At 38.9% G+C, this 19,506-nt stretch overlaps 2 long non-coding RNA genes across 3 annotated transcripts in view; one reads left to right on the top strand and one right to left on the bottom strand.

Moving 5' to 3' along the window:
* LOC122679598 overlaps positions 1–17,537 on the top strand; it is a 43,714-nt gene extending 26,177 nt beyond the window's left edge. Inside the window, exon 6 of the long non-coding RNA XR_006336451.1 lies at positions 16,518–17,537. This is a non-coding gene — a long non-coding RNA (uncharacterized LOC122679598). The remainder of the gene's footprint in view (positions 1–16,517) is intronic.
* The window catches only part of LOC122679599, a 53,883-nt gene that overhangs the window by 5,378 nt on the left and 28,999 nt on the right, over positions 1–19,506 (bottom strand). Inside the window, exon 3 of one of the 2 annotated variants that reach the window (XR_006336453.1) lies at positions 16,907–16,988. The exons of the other annotated variant lie outside the window; for it this stretch is intronic. This is a non-coding gene — a long non-coding RNA (uncharacterized LOC122679599). Of the gene's footprint in view, positions 1–16,906; positions 16,989–19,506 lie in introns of those variants that run through there. 2 annotated transcript variants of the gene reach the window in all.

Genomic DNA, 19,506 nt, shown 5'->3' with positions numbered 1-19,506 from the left:
CTTGGCCCAGAAGGAATTTTTAGGCAATGACTCAATGAATTCTTCTCTCATTCTTGTCCATGACAAACTAAGCCAACTGCAGACACAGGGTGAGTTCTGGTTTATCCTCTTTGTTACATTACACTCACACAGAGAAACCATCAAAGTTAAGAGACATTCTACCGTTGCTCCAGAAGTCATGGTAAAAGTCAACCTTGGAATTTGTGATAAAGAAGGAGCATATCTTTAGAGGAATGAAATCTAATAGCATCTTTCCTCCGCAGGACAGGCAGTCAATCAAACAATATCTAAGCCCAGTGTGGAGTGGAGTACAGAGACACACTCTAAACTCACTCAGGGTGATTGAATCCTGTGACTTATCCTGTTTTGTTAGATAGATTCTTAAAGAAACAATGAGTTAAGCTTTAAACTTGGTGCTCCAAATTATTGGTTCTTTTTTCCCCCCACTTTATATATATTTGTAAACACATACATATCTTTCATCTTCTGTTTTTTCTTATGATTGTGACTGCAGTTTAGATAAAGTAGACATATAAATTGGATAAGTCAGCTATCTTTTATTCTCTCTTAATTATGCTATGCTCAATCAACATGAAAAAGGATCAGGAAATTTCAGTGTTGAATAACCACACAGTTAAACAGAGTGAATGGTGGCTGTCTAGTCTGATAAATAACCCCCGGAGAACTGCCTTCTTACAGAGAGGCTCTGCTGTGGTTCTCAGGGAAATGTCTGAAATGGTGAACATTTGCTGGAAGAAGGAGCACAGTGTGAGGGAAGCCTTTCTCCTGAAATTGTTCATCTGCTGTGTAAGAGGGGGATGGTGACTAACATTTATTATCCCTGAGATGTGGAAAGCCAATCTGGGTACTGAGAACAACTCGGTAATCTGTCAAAAATTGAACATGCTCTGATGTCCTGGTTTCCAATTCTTCTTATTTATCAAGTGTATGGGGAAAGGATTGGAATAGATGAGGGGACAGAAAAAGTGCTAGAAAGGGGTTTTCATGCCTTCGTGAGTGGATAGATTTACAGAACAGACCTGGGTCTGACCCTATGCCTTGTCCTGTGTTAGGTGAGTCCTGGCTGTTTGGCCCAAGGTGTGTCTAGCACATGGAGAAGAGTGTTTGAATCAGAATTTACCGCTTGGGAGGAGAATTGGTTCTAAAAAAGGAATTCATCTGGAAGGAGGAATGTGGTACTTAACTCCCAGGTCGTCAGACATCTAAGGAGATATCCTTGTCTTGGCTCATATCTGGTGTGGTTAGAGATATGAGTATGTGTAAGAGGCAAGTCTACACCTGTGCCCAGGAAGGAGTATTTTTTGTGATCATACAGAGAAGCTTCCAGAATGGAAGTGTATTTGCAGAAACTGTCTGGTTATGGAGACTCAAGGCTAATTATCCTAAGTAAGTGTTCAGAAACTAAATTGACTGTATCTTCTTTGAAGACTGAGGAAAGGCCTCAGCATGGACAGGTAGCCTCTCCTATTGAAGATTTCTTATTTTGGTGCATGTTTCATGGAGAATGTGACCCCTGTGGACTATATCACTGAAGCTCCTTGCCTGCCACTGGATCCGCCAGTAGGAGGCATTAGCAGGAGAAATAAGAGGTCCAGATTCTCCTTCCTCTCTGGTGTCCCAGTACTTTTTTCTATTGAGTAACTTGAGTTCTTTTTATATTTAGGATATTAATCCTAATATCTATTGCCTTTCCCTATTTGGTAGGTTGCCCTTTCAATTCATAGATTTTTTTCCCCTTTTACTGTGCACAGGCTCTTTGGTTTTATATAGTCCCATGTACTTTAGCTCTTGGTGCCTGTGTTTTTGTGTCTTACTCAAGAAATAATTGCCAAGACCAATGTCAAAGGGCTTTTCTCTGTGTTTTCTTCTAGGATTTTTGTGGTTTCAGGTCTTATATTTAAGTCTTTGATCCATTTCAAGTTCATCTTTTTTTGAGGGTGTAAGATAGTGGTCCAGTGTTACTCTTTTTCATACAGCTATTCAGTTTTCCCAGCACCATTTATTGAAGAGTCTATCTTTTCCCTATTGTGTGATTTTGGTCAAAAATTAGTTGACCGCATACATGTGGATTTATTACTGGGTTCTCTATTTTGTTCCATTGATCTATTTGTCAGTTTTTATGCCATTGCCACACTGTTTTGATTACTATAGCTGTATAATGTAACTTGAAATCAGAAACAAAGCCACTTGCTTTGTTCTTTCTCAGGATTTCTTTAATTATTTAAGGTTTTGAATTTTTTTCTACTTCTGTAAAAAAAATGGCATTGGGATTTTGTTAGGAATTACATTGAACTTGTATTAATATATTACTTTGGGTAGTGTGAACATTTTCACAATATTCTTCCAATCTGAGAAAATGGGATATCTTTCCATTTATTTGCGTCTTCTTCAGTTTCTTTCATCAGTATGTTACAGTTCTCAGTGTACAGATCTTTCACCTCATTGGTTAAGGTTTTTTCTAGATATTTTAATTCCCTTCGATGCTGTTACAAATGGGATTGCTTTTTCTGTTTCTCTCTTTCAGATAGCTTCTTACTAGTGTATAGAAGTGCAGCTGGGTTTTGTGTATTGATTTTGTATCCTGAAACTTTGCTGAATTTATTTAGAACCAATTTGTTAGGCAGCCTCATTTTGATAAATTTAGTTTTGTGGTAAAGAGCACAGATGTGGAGACTTCACAAGTCTGAAACCCCCTGTCTAATCTTGATCTCAGTCAAGATTTTGTAACTCAAATCATATGTAGATCATATGTCAAATAATAGTGATAATAATAGTAACTGTCTCAGAAGCTAATGTGAAATTTTAATGAGAAAATACATACTTAACACAGCAACTGAACTATGGTGAATTTCAATATATGTTCACTATTTCTACCCTTTCCTTCACAACCCCACCACCACTGAAAATGTTCCTTGTAACAGAGGCCAGAAGACACAGACAAGTAGTTAATTTATGCACCCGTAATGAAATTGCCATGACTTCTCATATTTTCATACATATGTGACTATTAGAGTGTCAGCAGATTTCCTAACCTGCCCTGAGCAAGAGTCTTATTTCATTCATTGTGCATGAATCTCATACATAAAGAGGAGGAGGAAGAAAAAGAGGAGTGGTAGGAAATGGAAGAAGGTGGAGAAGCCAATAAATAGCATAGTAGGGAAGGAGAAAGTCACTTACATCATCTTAGTCTGCTTTTCCTAGAAAAGGTTTGGTCAAATAATACTGTGTTTATCTTCCAGCTGAAAGATCTCTGTCTGCAATCCCCATTGTAAGAATAGGTTGATGTGGGGAGCTGGCAGAGCCTTGGACTGGTCCACGGAATTCAGATTGCATAAGCCTGCATGTTCTCTTTTTATTTTGCTCACATCTTTTTCCCATTGTCAACATTTATTATAGCTATCTTTAGCACCTCTAGAAATGGAAGGAGAAGCATTTAATATCTCTTTATTGAGGAAGCAAAGCACAATATGAAAAAATTAAGTCACTTTTTTCTTGAAAATTTGCATTAGTGTGCAATTAGAAACTTTATCACCACTGCTTTTGTATATTCTCATCAAACACACATTAAGTATTTGAACTTTTAGAGCAGCTTTTCATTTTTCTTTGTCAATATAAGTGTTTCCATTATATGATGGAGCCACATAATGGTCTGTAAGAAGGTAGTGGAGGATGTAATAGTAACATGATGTACTTCTCGTTTAGGGGACGGGTTTCCATTAAACATGCTATTCAAGTGAGAAGGGATGGTTTGGATGATCAGTAATGGGCTACAAAGCTTTTTGCCTACATGTCAATGGGTCCAGCATATCTTTTAGAAAGGTCTGACCATATGGCAAGTTTTCAGTGATGCATAGATGTAATTCCAGTAGGGGTCCCTGTAGAACAGCCCATTCTCCAAATGACACTGAGAGGAAAGAGCATTAGATTAGGAGTTATAAAGCCTGAATTCTAGTCTCAACAATCACTGTTTTATTTCTGTCTCACTTAGCTTCCCAGGGGCCTCGATTTCTGTCAAAAGAACGTACGTTAAAGCCCTATGAGTGTCACAGAAGCCCGATTAACCTCACACAAGAGAGGTGCTTTAAAAGTGCTGTGGAAAGTAGTCGTTGCTATACAGACTGTAAATCCTGTAATCCCAGAGCAAGGTGATTCTGGTCAGCGCCGCTCGCCCCTGAGGTTCTGGGAACAACCTCCAATAGAACACTGCCCACGTGGGCCACCAAGGTGACTGCTGCCTCTTCTACAAACCTGGGGACCTGGAGCACACCTGTGTACACAGCATCTCTGCCACTTTCACATCCACGACACCAATGCCTCGCATTCTTCTCTCACTGGGATGCTCTTTAAAGTCAAAGTCCTAGTGATTGTATCTAACTGATGGGAAATAGATCATAACCCTCTCAGGAAAGTCTGGGAAGTGTAGTTTTTAGTTTTTAGCATTTTAAAAGGAAGTTGGGATGAATATTGCCACAGACAAGAGTCAGATTCTACCATATGTGCCTGTAAAATTCCTGGCACATCAATAGACATTCTTGGACTGAATTCAATATAATTAAAGAAAACATTATAAAAGCAATCAGGCAACAAATAGTAATTGGATTTCTACTATGTGCAAAAGACATTCTACCCAAGTGAGAAAATCTGAATTACCAGAACAGGAGTCCAGTACAGAACTGCCTGTACTTTCTCAAGCACTCCATATTGCTTTGTGTTTCTAAGCCTTTGAGCAAGCGCTTCCCTCTGCCTGGGGTGACCTCTCCCTCTCCTTCATCCTCCAGGGTTGAATATCTTTGGTCCTTTACAGCATTACCCAAGCATCACTTCTTTGGGTAACCTTCCATATCTGTTAGGGTACTTTTGACTTCATATAATGGAATTATTATTTTAAGCCACTGAAAGTGGCTTAAATAATAAGGATTTATTGTCTCATTATAACAACAACGAGAGGGAATTCCCCAGCGATTGGGTGGTCAAGACTTTCTCTTCTAATGCAGGGGGTGTGGGTTCCATCCCTGGTTGAGGAGCTAAGATCCTACATGCCTCCCAACCAAAAAAAAAAACAGAAGTAATATCATTACAAATTCAATAAAGACTTTAAAAATGGTCCACATCAGGGAAAAAAAATAACAAGAAAAGATAGAGACAGAAGATTCCAAGTTTGTAATTTAGCGACATGATGATGTCAACAAGGACCCAACAGCTTTCCTTATTTCTGCTCTTCAGTCCTCTGAAGAACAGAAAGGCTGTCCTTTCATAATCAGAACATGAATGACACAACTCAAGTATCATGAGGTCTCATGTGCGTGTGTGCTAAGTCACTTCAGTCGTGTCCGGCACATTGCGGCCCTATGGACTGTAGCCCACCAGGCTCCTCTGTCCATGGGATCCTCCAGGCAAGAATACTGGAGTGGGTTGTCATGCCCTCCTCCAGGGGATCCTCCCCACCCAGGGATCGAATCAGCATCTCTTAGTCTCCTGCATTGTCAGGCAGGTTCTTTACCACTAGCACCACCTGGGAAGGCCCATGTTGTCACACAACTGTGATCAAAGCCAGAAGAGAGGTTTCTCCTTGCACAGTTCCTTCTATCAGGAGAAAACCCTGTCCTGAGACCCATCTATAGAATTACTTTTGCATTTTCTTTCTGGGGGTGTCACATACCCTCATCTGAAACAATCATTGAAAATGAGCATAGAAGTACAGTGATTGACGGTGACTGAGTTAGACTTATGAGCACTGACTTCCTGGCCCCACCAGGGAGAAGGAGAGCGAATCATCAAATCAGGGCTCTTCCAAGAAGGAAGGAGGAGAGAGACGGTCAACCACAGCATCAGCTACACCTTCCCACTCACAACCGTAACACCCGCCTGGGCTGTGTGAGGTGCCCCACCTCTGTGCTGTCATAGCAACCTGTAATTAGTATAATTGCAGTACTTACCACATTGTCAACTCACTTATCAGTTCTGCCTCCCTCTGAGCTCCTGGGGGGTGGGGGTAGACGGGCAGAGGCTATTTATTATTCATCTCTGTCTCTAGACTTAGCTCAGTGCCTAGCACATAGAATGTATCCAGTAAACACCGGATGAACTCAAGTTAGATTACATAGATCATAATTCTGTCCATGTAAATGGATATTAGCCATTCAAAAGAATTACTTTATTACCCAACTAGATCACATTTAGACAGATCACCTCAAGTATTCTTGCATAATTATAAGTAGTTATTTCAAAATGCCAGTAAAGCAACTAGTAAGATGGACATTAATAAGTAAACCGAGAGCTATCTTGCTTATCTTGTTCCTGTTAAGTAGCTAAGCTTTGTAGTTAATCATTTCATGTTCAGCCCTTTCATTTATATCATGTCTATATAAACAAAAAACATAAGTTTGGTAACCTGACTAAATGAAAACAGTTTTGAATTAAGTTCAAAAACATGTCAACAGTCACTAAATTTGTGTGCTAGTATGTGGAGCCACAAGAAGGGAGAACAAACATTTTATGATCATTTATCCAACACATTCTGGTCTCACACCGCCACAATGAAGAAGCAGAAACGGGACTTATCCTCCACCTGAAACAGCCAATAAACAAATATGTATGAAGTATTGGTTCATAACACACCAGGAAGGCAACAAAGAACAGTGATTCCCTGAGAAACAGACAAGTGAGGTCAGCCCTACGGTTGTCCCAGCTTATTGCCTTGAGAGACTTTCTGGGCAGTGGTGCAGGATGGGGGTCTGGGGGAAACCCAGAGGACTTGCTGGATTGAGATGAGGCTGAAAGGCTGGGGAGACCAAGGCAGCTAGTGTTCATAGAACAATACTAGAAAAAAAGAATGCTGTGCAGTGAGAGATCAGTAGAGGGTTCCCCTTAAATATTCAGCTGAGTCCAGATCAGAACATGCGAAAAAGGGAATTCTCGGGGACTGAGAAAAGAACCATCCAACAGACCAGAGGTAATGGAGTCCAGCACTTGCAGTGGGCCAGGAATAGTGCCTGTTCCCACCAGCCAGACTGGAAAACTTCATATCCATAGGACTTTGAGAAGAGTACCTGGGAGGGTCTCATCTCACTAGTGGGGGAAGTTATTCCTAGGCTGAATGCAGTTCAAATTCTGCCTGACAAACATTAAAATCAAGACGTGAAAGGATTCACCTGTTTCCAAGTAATTTAACTGTCTTCTGTTTATAAGAATAGAAGAATTTTACCCCAAAGGTAAAATTTGAAATGTCATCCTTCTAATCAAAAAGTACCTCCAGGTTGAAGCAATCCCTATAAAAATTTCAGTGGCATTTACTTTCACATTTATTTCACATGTAGAACCACAAAAGACCCCAGTAAAGCCATCTTGAGAAAAAGGACAAATCTGGAGGCATCGTACTCTGATTTCAAGCCATATTACAAAGCTATTGTAATAAAACAGTATGCTATAGGCATAAAAATAGAACGATAGAGGAGAATAGAGAGCCTTGAAATAAACCCATGCATATTTGGTCAACTAATTTACAACAAAGAAGCCAAGAATATACATGGGGAAATTCTTCAATAAATGGTGCTGGGGAAACTGGACCCCTTATCTTATACTAGACAAAAAAATCAACACAAAATGACTTAAAATTTGAACAATAGACCTGAAGCCATAAAAATCCTAGAAGAAAACAGGGGGTAAGCTTCCAGACATATATTTTGGCAATGATTTTTTTGGATTTGACATCAAAAGCAAAGGCAACATAAGTAAAAATAAAGTGAGACTACATCAAACTAAAAGGCTTCTGGGCAGCAAAGGAAACCATCAACAAAATGAAAAGACAACCTACAGAATGGGAGAAAATATTTGCAAGTCAGACATTTAATAAGATGTTAATACCCAAAATATATAAAGAACCCATATACTGCATTAGAAAAAAAAAAGCTAGTTTAAAAATGGGCAGAGGACCTGAATAGATATTTTTCCAGAGAAGACATACAGATGGTTAACAGACACATGAAAAGATGCTCAACATCAGTAATCATCAGAGAAATGCAAATCAAAACCACAATGAAAATATCACCCCACACCTGCCGGAATAGCCATTATCAAAGAGACAACAAATAAGTGTTGGCAAAGATTTGTAGAATAAGGGAACGCTTGTGCACTATTTGTGGGAAGGAGTCAGAGAAAGCAATGGCACCCCACTCCAGTACTCTTGCCTGGAAAATCCCATGGATGGAGGAGCCTGGTAGGCTGCAGTCCATGGGGTCGCGAAGAGTCAGACATGACTGAGCGACTTCACTTTCACTTTTTACTTTTATGCATTATGCATTGGAGAAGGAAATGGCAACCCACTCCAGTGTTCTTGCCTGGAGAATCCCAGGGATGGGGTCGCACAGAGTTGGACACGACTGAAGTGACTTAGCAGTAGCAGTAGCAAACTGGTGCAACAAGTATGGAAACCAGTAGAGGTTCCTCCAAAAACTAAAAATATAACTACAGTAATTCCACTTCTGAATATTTATCTGAAGAAAACAAAAAACATCATCTCAAAAAGATATTTGCAGTCCTGTGTTTGTTGCAGCATTATTTACAATAACGAAGACATGAAAACAATCTGAGTGTTGATCAACAGATGAGTGGATAAAGAAAATGTGGTATATGTCTACATATTTTGACATATATGTCAAATATTTTGGGAGCATAAAAAAGAAATTCCTGCTATTTTTGACAATATGGGTGGATCTCAAAGGCATTATGCTAAGTGAAAAAATCAAACAGAAAAGCTGTATGATCTCACTTATATGTGGCATCTTAAAGTTAGAAAAAAGAAACACAAATTCATAATAGCCAGAGGAGAAAGGTGAAGGAGGATCAAGTGTGACTGGTGAAGTTGATCAGAAGGTATAAATTTTCAATTATATGATAATAAAAGCTTGAGAATATAATATGCAGCATGGTAACTATAGTTACCAATAGAGTACTGAATATTTGAAAGTTGCTAGAAGAGTAGATCTTATGAGTTCTCATTACAGGAAATAAAAATTGTAGCTTTGTAAAGTGGTTGTCTGTAACTAAATTTGTTGCGGTAATCATTTTGTCATATATACATATAGCAAATCATGTACACACTGGACTAATACAATATTATATGTCGTATCTCAATAAAACTGGAAATAATGCAAGCAAGAATTCTGTAGATAAGAGAAAAAAGAATTCTGTAGATCAAATGCTTTAAAATTTTGAAAGAAAAGTTGTAACTCTATAATTTTGTCTCTTTAATTTTCTTTCAAGAGTAAAGTCAAAATAAAGACTTTGCAGATACACAAAAGCTGAATTAGCATCATCAGCAGACTCACACTATAAGAAATATTAAAGGAAACCCTTTAGGCAAAATGAAAAGAATACCAGATAGAAATCTAGATCAACACAAAGGATTTTTTTAACCAGGCTGTCCTATTTTATTTTATTTATTTCTCTTTGGCCGCGTCACACTGGCATGTGGGATCTTAGTTCCCTGGCTAGGGATCAAGCCTGTGCTCCCTGCAGTTGAAGCATGGAGTCTTAGCCACTGGACCACCAGGGAAGTCCCTAAAAGAAGAATTGATGAGCACAGAAAACAGAAAAGAATTTTCTATTATTTAAATCTCTTTTCAGAACAATTGACTAAGAAAAATATTAGAAATGTAGTATGGGATTTATAACATAGGGAAAAGTAGAATGTATGATAAAATAGTACAGGAATTGGGAGGGGAGAGATGGAGGTACAGTAGTATAAAGTTTTTATGCTGTGTGGAGGGTAACCAACTGCTTCAGCTGCCCTGGGACAGAGGACCTTCTTATGACACCAGACTTTCAGTGCTGCACTGAACCGGCTCCAGGAAAACTAAGATCATCAATCACCCGCTTCCATCAGGTGCATAACGTCACAGAAAGGTAGCCCTGCCAGAGCCAGACCGGCCTCTCCGCTTGACCTCTCTGTGCCTCAGTTTACTCAGCTGTAGTATCAGGAGTCTTAATGCCTTCTTATCATTGTTGCTACATGAGTTTAGTTACATGATACATGTGAAGTTTGACACATACTAGGGATTAATAAATATTAGCTATTATTATGACCTAATTTGCTTTGGAGAAAAGTCAAAGTTATATTGTAGAGAATGAATAAGAGAAAACATGGACAACAACCAAAGAGATAATTTAGTAGGCTAGTACATTGGAAAAGACCCTGATGCTAGGAAAGATTGAAGGCAGGAGGAGAAGGGGATGACAGAGGACGAGATGGTTGGATGGCATCACTGACTCGATGGACATGAATTTGAGTAAACTCCAAGAGTTGGTGAGGGACAGGGAGGCCTGGTGTGCTGCAGTCCAAGGGGTTGCAAAGTGTTGGACACGACTGAGCAACTGAACTGAGTACAGTAAGCAGACCAGAGATGATGAAAACCAGAACTGGGGCAGCGACTTTAGTGTGGAAGTAAGCAGAAGGACTTGAGAGAAAGTAGCACCCACCATGTGCAGTGGTTCCTTCTTTCCGTAAATAGTCATCGAGCTCTGACTGTGTCTCAGGCACTATGCTAAGGCAGTGAGGGCACACGTCCAGAACAAGAGACTTTTATCTGCACCAAATATTAGTTTATAGACTCAAACAATGACTACCTTTTCTCCTCTCTGTGTTGATTTTTTTTAAAATATAGAAACAGACAGCATTTAAAATCAAAATACGAAAGCATTTCTAAAGCAAGTCAGAAAGACCCATAGGAACCATGTCTTAGCAATTTTTCTTATATGATAAAATTATTGTACATTTTTTAATTCGTAAAGCACATGATAATATTTGATATTGCCTGTTAAGATTTTTTTCTACATCAGGAGAAACTGTCATTAAAGATAGGTGGTTTTTTTTTTAATACAAATGAGCTTATTTACAAAATTTAAACGGACTCACAGACTAGAAAACAAACAATGGTTATTGAAGGGGCAGGGGGCAGGGAGGGGTAAATTAGGAGTTTGGGATTAGCAGATATACACCACTATATATAAAATAGATAAACAACAAGGGCCTACTGTACAGCACGGGGAACTATATTCAATATCTTGTAATAACTTATGATAGAAAATATGAAAAAGAATACATATACATATGAATCACTTTGTTGTACACCTGAAAATAACACAATATTGTAAATCAACTATGCTTTAATTTAAAAAACAGACAGAAGATTTTTTTATTCATAGCTTTTAAAGTACATATTTTTAAATTTTAGGAAATATACCCTGTGATCCTTTCCTATTGGTCTAATACTTCAGAGAATTTGTATAGGCCCATGGACACAAATTTGGCTCACAGAGCTCTGCCTGCCTGAATTCAGGTTATACTTAACATCCCGCCTGTGTATAATATTGTTTTGGCATTTTGACAAATGCTTGATGACTCAAGAACTATAAAGATTAAAAAGGATCAGATTTTGTGTGTCTTTTTAGCCTGTGTTGGGTTTTTTTTTTTTTTTTAAGTCCAAAAGACCTACTTATTTTTAAATTCTTATTATTCAAATACATTTATCTTTTATTTCTTACAGGATGTATTTTAAAACCCCATAGACAACTAAAATTGCTTAATATTGTCAAATAATGCTGAAGGTGTGCTCACAAACTTTTTCAATTCTTGAGGAAAATAAATGTTATCTGAACTATTATGGACAAAGCTGCTGGTACTTTGCAGCAAAAGAGGAAGGAAGTGGTAAGGAAAGTGCAGAGTGGTGCTTTATTTTTAAAAGTATAGCATTTAGATTTAAAAGTATGCACACAAAGCATTTCATTTTCTATCAAATTTTCTACCTTTAGGCTGGGATGACCTTAATTCATATATAGACACACTAGACAACCAGACCTTTACAGGAAGGAAGAAAATATAAGATCAGATGTTAGATTGAACATAATGACAATCCAGTTGTCACAGTCATGTTTATTGAGCAACCATCTAAGTCATTGGGTTTCTGCTGCAAGGACTAGAGATAAACATAAGGCACAGTTCCTTCTTTCCAGAAGCTTCCTGTCTCCCCGGAAACAGAGCCCACCATCTCCTGAGGCCGTTGACAGGCAAACAGCATCTCGAAGTCTTCACACAGAAGGGGGATTCCTTGCAGGATTTTTTTTAAAAAAGCACTTAGGTGAACTATTTTACTTTAACAAGTCAGGGAAAGGACCAGTTACAGTTAATGTAAGAACAGAGATCCCCATAGCTCTCTTTTAGGGTCACTATTGATGCTCCATGTAGCACTCACAGGTTTCCTGATTGTTTTGCAGTATCGTACCTTGATACACATAAAGCAAAATTATTTCACTCAGAGAAAGGTGGGACAATTTCTTTCTTTACAGCCATATGTACTGTGAAACTAGAAGTCAAGACCACTTAAATTACTCTATTTTCAATAAAGACACCCAAAAGGAGCAGTGCACTCAGTTGTTCAGTCTTGTCCGACTCTGTGACCCCATCACTGCAGCTGCAGCCTGCCAGGCTCCTCTGGCCATGGGATTTTCCAAGCAAGAGTACTAGACTGTGTTGCCATTTCCTCCTCCAAGGAAAAGGAGCGGTAGCCTCTCCCATTTCTTCAGTGTCCCAATTCTCTTCACCAGCAAAGAACCACTTCCCACTGCTTACAGATGAGGAGTCATAGCAAAGAAGCCTTGTTCTGCTTTAAGAGCCAAACAAAGATGTTCCTCTGAGAAGGAAGTGAGCCTGTGAAACTGCATCTTCAGTGCCAGGGTGCAGAGGCTCCTCCCCTTCCTGTGTCTGCTATGCAGTGCGTCCTAAACAGTGTTGGTGTCCCCCAAGATCCATGTGCTGAAATCCTCATCCTCTCCATGATGGCATAGCGGGAGGGCAGGTCAATGGGTCATATGAATGGAGCCCTCATGAATGGGATTTGTGCCCTTTTGTAGAAAGAGTCAGAAGAGCCTTCTTCCCTTCTCTGCTCTCTGCCGTGTGAGGGGACCTGCAAACCAGGAGGCAGGCCCTCGCCAGACACTTGGTCTTCCGGCATCTTAATCTCAGACTCTGCGGCCTACAGCACTGTGAGAAATAAGGTCTGTTGTTGCAACCCCCAGCCTGTGGTCAGCTTGCACCAAGCTGACCACAGGGGCAAAATCATCTCCATTTCATTCTCCTCACAAAAGAATTCAGTTTGAAGTGCTATAATGCATATGCATATCTGTCATGCCATCTAAGAGCAATGGGAAGGGTACTTCAGTGAGCCAATGAGATCTGCTTCTAAAATCTTACACCCAAAAATTATTTATTTCATCTTCCTAGGGTGCATTATTTGGAGATGTGGGAAAGGCAAGAGTAAAGAGGACATGAAAAGCCCTGTTTGTCCTGAGACTTTTAATATATCTTTCTTTAATGCTCAAAACCAACTTTAATTCTTTAAGAAATTTTAATCCTTTTTTTCCCTACTGAATATATTCAGAGCTCTAAGTCAAAAAAGACCTTTAGATTTCACAAGGTCTAAGATTATGAAAACACATAGAAAACACATTAATGCAGCAAATGTCTGTAGAGGATTAGCGCACATCCCATGTGACTTTAGTGCCATCAAGTGGACCAGCTGAAGCAGTACCGCCTCTGAAAGCTTTCATTACAGTCTGATTGGTAGACGCTTATGCCTGGAGGGCCCCGCTTTTCAGCCCTCACTTACGCCTGGAGGCATTTGCTGAAAATGGAGTAAATGAAGGAAAATCTTGACTTTTAGTTTCACAATACATATGGTTATAATAAAAGAAATTGGCCCACATTTTCTGCAAAATTTGATAAAACAGATTGTCATTGTCAACAAATTTTGTGAGGAATCTTTCTGTCTATAGCACTTATGGTAAAAAAAAAAAATGACTATCAAAGTTCAGAAAAGTCTTAAGTATTTATGATTCTAAAAATTAAATACTTGAACACACTGCATCATTAAATATTTTTGTAGCACTCAGAAATTGTCATTTGCCCAAAAACATGGATATCATATTCTTTCTTTTTTAAATAAATAAATGTATTAATTTAACAAGCTATTATAAAATAGTTATGTGACCACTACCTACATTATGAAATAGAATATTCTCTGGACCCCAGAAGGCCCCTGGTTGCCCTTCGCTTTTGTTTATAATTTAGCTTCAAACTGAGTATCCCTAAATAAAAATGTTTTAGTTTTTGCCTACATAAAATCACAAGATATGTGATATATGTGTATGAGATTACCTTCTTCCCCATAACCATGGGTTTTTAAGATTCTTCTACATTGAAGGGTATATAATGATCCCATTTTTGTTGCTACATAATATTCCATTGCATGAATTATTTATCCATCCTGCTGTTGGTGGACATCTCAGTGCTTCCAAGCTGAGGATACTATGAATAATTCTCCTTTGAATGTGTTCATTCATATGTTTCAGTGCCTGTCTCAGCATACAGTTCTGAAGTTGTATGGGAAGGGTGTAAACATAAGAGTGGATTTGCTTTGTCTTAGAGATTTGCTTTGTTCAGTTTTACTAGCCTAATGCCAACAGGTTTTCTACAGAAGCTATATAAATTTACACTTCCACCAGCAATATGAGACCTCTCAGTGGTCCATATCCTGACCACAGGTGTTATTGATAGGTCTCTCTTTCATTTATTTTGAAGAGTTTGCTGTGAGCTCATGATTATTTCATTTTGGTTTTAGTTGCTGTTTCCTTGATTATCAGTGTGGTTAAAAACATTTTCATGTTTCATGGCCATTGTGATTTCCGCTTTTTCAACGGTTTGTCTCTTTCATGCTGGTTTCTGGAGTGCTTCACATATTCTGACATGACCTTTGTCACATGTATGAGTGGATATCTTCTATTTTGTGATTTGCCTTTTCAGTCTCCTGCAGTATCTTGATGAGTAAATATCCTTAATTTTATTATAGTCTATTTTAATGATTTCAGTTTCATATTTTGTTTTTAAAATTCCAAAGTAATGTCTTATCACCAGTTATGTTTGACTTAAGCACTTGGCTAGGTGGATGTCTGCTGGATTTTCCACTGTAGTTACTCTCTTTCTCACTGAACAGGTAATATCTTGGGGGAGATAATTTGAGACTAGGCCTTACTTCTGCTCAAAATTTTGTAAATCAATTTAGCATCCAGCAGTTTTCTTGTCTGTGACATTTGTTACTATGGTATTTGCCTACTGTGATTCTCTATTTCCCACTTTTAAAATACTTATTAGTTGGAATTCTACTGTGAGAAGAAGCTGTCGCCTCTTTGACTGATTGATTCAATTATTTATTTACATCAAAAATCACTTTTGCTATATTGTGCTTGTTAGAAGAGAGTGACTAGAACCAGCCCTCAAGAAGAGGAGATTACACAATGGCATAAATTCCAAAAGGGAGGGTCAACAGGACCCTCTTCAAGTTGCCAAAAATGCCAGATATTCCTCTAAAAAGTACCCACCGTATTTTACCTTTAAATATTAATGCCATCTGAAATAACAATTTAAAAACTACTGTATTAGTTAGTAATCAGTACAGTCCTACGATCAGGAATCATTTTTTATACCTGGGGCACCAAATAAATTATCTTTTTTCCAAATAAGAACCAAACTACGCACAAGTAAGGTGGTAACAGCAATCATTTTTAGTCCAGCACAGGGGTTAAGAGTCGTACGTATGTGGATTAAAATCCATGTTCTGCAGTTGGGTACAAACTAGTTAACTTCTCTATACCTCAGATGTTCATAAGTCAAGCAGGAATGCTATTAGAATGCTATTAGGATCTTCCTCTAGGGTTATTGGGTCTTTCCAGGTGGCTCAGTGACAAACAATCTGCCTACCAATGCAGGAGACATGGGTTCGATCCCTGGGTCAGGAAGATACCCTGGAGGAGGAAATGGCTTCCTACTCCAGTATTCTTGCCTGGAAAAATCCCATGGACAGAGGAGCCTGGGCTCCTGTCCATGGAGTCACAAAGAGTCAGACACAACTGCGTGACTGAGCACACACGCACACTAGGGTTATTGGACTGGGCATTTGTCTTTTGGGGTATGTCTAACATCTATGTTATTTCCATTTGAAGGAATCCTGTTGTTTGTGGTTCTGTATTTATCATGGAGAATTATTACTACTACAGTCTCAAAGAACTTTTTTTTGCCCCATTTAAAAGCTGTTGTAACTTATTCAGATTTCCATCTTCCTTTTTATGTGTCTGTCTTCTATGGGGCAAGGATCTGCTTTATGTCCACAACACTTGGGAAAAGCCCTGGTTTACAATTATTGGTGATTCCTATATTTTTGTTAAACAAGTGAATAAATGAATAAATGAAATGAGGCAGAAAGCATAGATTTACTTCAGTGTTGTCTGTGTCAGCATCAGGAGCAAACTTTGAGTTGAAAACCAACCTAAAACGTTTGACCACCCTTTTCAGTGAAGCACAGATATACATAGAACAGCATTTTGTACCGTATTATAACTGAAACTGTTAAACCATGGCACATTCTCTTGTCTTTTCCCATTCCCAGCAGAGCATGAAGGCAGAACGTCTTGGCAGTTTCCCACAGCAGCACTGAGACCAGACTGAAACATGCGGTCCGTTTTTGTTTAAGTCCTGAGGAAATTATAGCTCAGAGCAAAGCTCCCAATGACCTTTTGGATGCGGTCACTCTGCTGTGTGAACCTCCGGGCACGAGACCTTGGGTATTTGGGGTCTCCAGCTGGACTGCCTTATTGCTGCACGTTCTTGCTTAGAACACAGCCCCTCTGTGAGGAAGAAGCCCTCGTTTCTACACCAGACAAGAATGTCCTCAGTGACATGCAGATGCCCCAGAGTCCAAGCCTGAGATTCCCAGAGACGCACAGGTGACTTAGCCAGTCCAGAATCAACCTCCAGGGCCTCACTTCCTGGTCAGGATATTCTAACTCCAAAGATGGCTCACAGTCAGAACTTCATTTCTCTTCATTGGACACCCAGGATGACCACACGGTGGGATCTTATTCTGTGGATTCGAAAGGATAATTTTCTCATTATCATAAGAGCCAGCAGTTACTTAGGAGTGCTGAGACTTTATAGACAGTAATTACATTTACTCATCACAGTAATTTTGTGAAGTCAGTAGTATTCTGCCATATACTCAGATGAGGAAATGGGTATACTTATTTGACTTTCCCCAAATTATATACATAATGAGTAGCATAAACCTGTATCTGATGCTAAAGTCTAACTTATTGCCCAACATTAGTGCCAGGGCTATACCCATGAATTAGCCAGGCCTATAAGATGATCAGAAAGGTCTCATTTCATTCCCCTGAGGTATTAGGGAAAACCCCTAGAATTGGAGATGGACACACCTGGTTCGAGTCTAACTGTAACTTACCAAGAGTGTGGTTATGCTAAACAAGATATACAAATTCTGAGCTAAGGTTCCTACTGCATTAGCTTATTGTGTGGATTAAAAGAGATGGTACAAGCAAAGTGCCTATAGTGCTGGGTCCACTGTAGGTGTTTAATAAATGCTAACTACAACTACCGCACAGTTGCAACTACTCACAGGCTAGTAAACTAATGCTCAAAATTCTTCAAGCCAGGCTTCAACAGTATGTGAACCATGAACTTCCACATGTTCAAGCTGGTTTTAGAAAAGGCAGAGGAACCAGAGATCAATTTGCCAACATCCGCTGGATCATCGAAAAAGCAAGAGAGTTCCAGAAAAACACCTATTTCTGCTTTATTGACTATGCCAAAGCCTTTGACTGCGTGGATCACAATAAACTGTGGAAAATTCTGAAAGAGATGGGAATACCAGACCACCTGACCTGCCTCTTGAGAAACCTATATGCAGGTCAGGAAGCAGTAGTTAGAACTGGACATGGAACAACAGACTGGTTCCAAATAGGAAAAGGAGTACATCAGGGCTGTATATTGTCACCCTGCTTATTTAACTTCTATGCAGAGTACGTCATGAGAAACGCTGGGCTGGAAGAAGCACAAGCTGGAATCAAGATTGCCAGGAGAAATATCAACAACCTCAGATATGCAGGTGACACCACCCTTGTGGTAGAAAGTGAAGAGGAACTAGAAAGCCCCTTGATGAAAGTGAAAGAGGAGAGTGAAAAAGTTGGCTTACTAATTACTATTCAGAAAACTAAGATCATGGCATCTGGTCCCATCACTTCATGGGAAATAGATGGGGAAACAGTGGAAACAGTGTCAGACTTTATTTTTTGGGGCTCCAAAATCACTGCAGATGGTGATTGCAGCCATGAAATTAAAAGACGCTTACTCCTTGGAAAGAAAGTTATGACCGATAAAAAGCAGGGACATTATATTGCCAACAAAGATCTGTCTAGTCAAGGCTATGGTTTTTCCAGTAGTCATGTATGGATGTGAGAGTTGGACTCTGAAGAAAGCTGAGCGCCAAAAATTGATGCTTTTGAACTACTGTGTTGGAGAAGACTCTTGAGAGTCCCTTGGACTGCAAGGAGATCCAACCAGTCCATCCTAAAGGAAATCAGTCCTGGGTGTTCATTGGAAGGACTGATGCTGAAGCTGAAACTCCAATACTTTGGCCACCTTATGCGTAGAGTTGACTCATTGGAAAAGACCCTGATGCTGGGAGGGATTGGGGGCAGGAGGAGAAGGGGACAACAGAGGATGAGATGGCTGGATGGCATCACTGACTCGATGGACATGAGTTTGGGTAAACTCCCGGAGTTGGTGATGGACAGGGAGGCCTGGCGTGCTGCAATTCGTGGGGTCACAAAGAGTCGGACATGACTGAGTGACTGAACTGAACTGAACTGATTGAGTTATAACAGAATTACTTCCTGATTTCTGTTCTCACTGGCCCCATCTGCATTTCCACATATTTGGAAAAATTCACATTTAATATACTTACTGAGAAATGTGTAATGTAATTTTAAATCCACAAAAATATGATATTTTAAATTATGCCACAATCATATTCTTATAGGTCAGGTGACCTTATAAATTATTGTATAAACTGAGGCACCTAAGAGCAAAAGAAAGCATTATTACACTGATATTAAAAAAAACTTTCAGTTACAGGCTATAAATACTTTCCTGTTTTTGGAATAGGCAACAATAAAAAGAAAAAAATTGATGACATGTGGGTAGTGATTTTAGGTAACTATACCCTTATGCTAGCAATAATATATCTATATATGGATGAAACAATGTTTGTTTGAGAGATTATCAGTAAGTCTTATATAAATATCTATACTTCTCCCACATACTCATAGCTACCTTACATTTCTATTTATAAGAACACACGGTGTTTTCTTCTTTGTTCTTTTGAATATCCTTATAGGCTTAATGACATTTTTGCTGTCATAACCTATAATGGAAAAAAATCTAAAAAAGAATATATACATATATATATACACATAATTGAATCAGTTTGCTATATACCTGAAATTAACACAACTATATGTAAATCAACTACATGTCAATAAAATTTTTTTTAATTTAGTGACATTTTGGGATGAACTAGATAC

Source organism: Cervus elaphus, chromosome 21, assembly GCF_910594005.1.
Source record: "Cervus elaphus chromosome 21, mCerEla1.1, whole genome shotgun sequence".
NCBI classification, from domain to species: Eukaryota; Metazoa; Chordata; class Mammalia; order Artiodactyla; family Cervidae; genus Cervus; species Cervus elaphus.
Note: the sequence above shows the minus strand (reverse complement) of the source record. Positions and strands in the feature narration are given on the sequence as shown.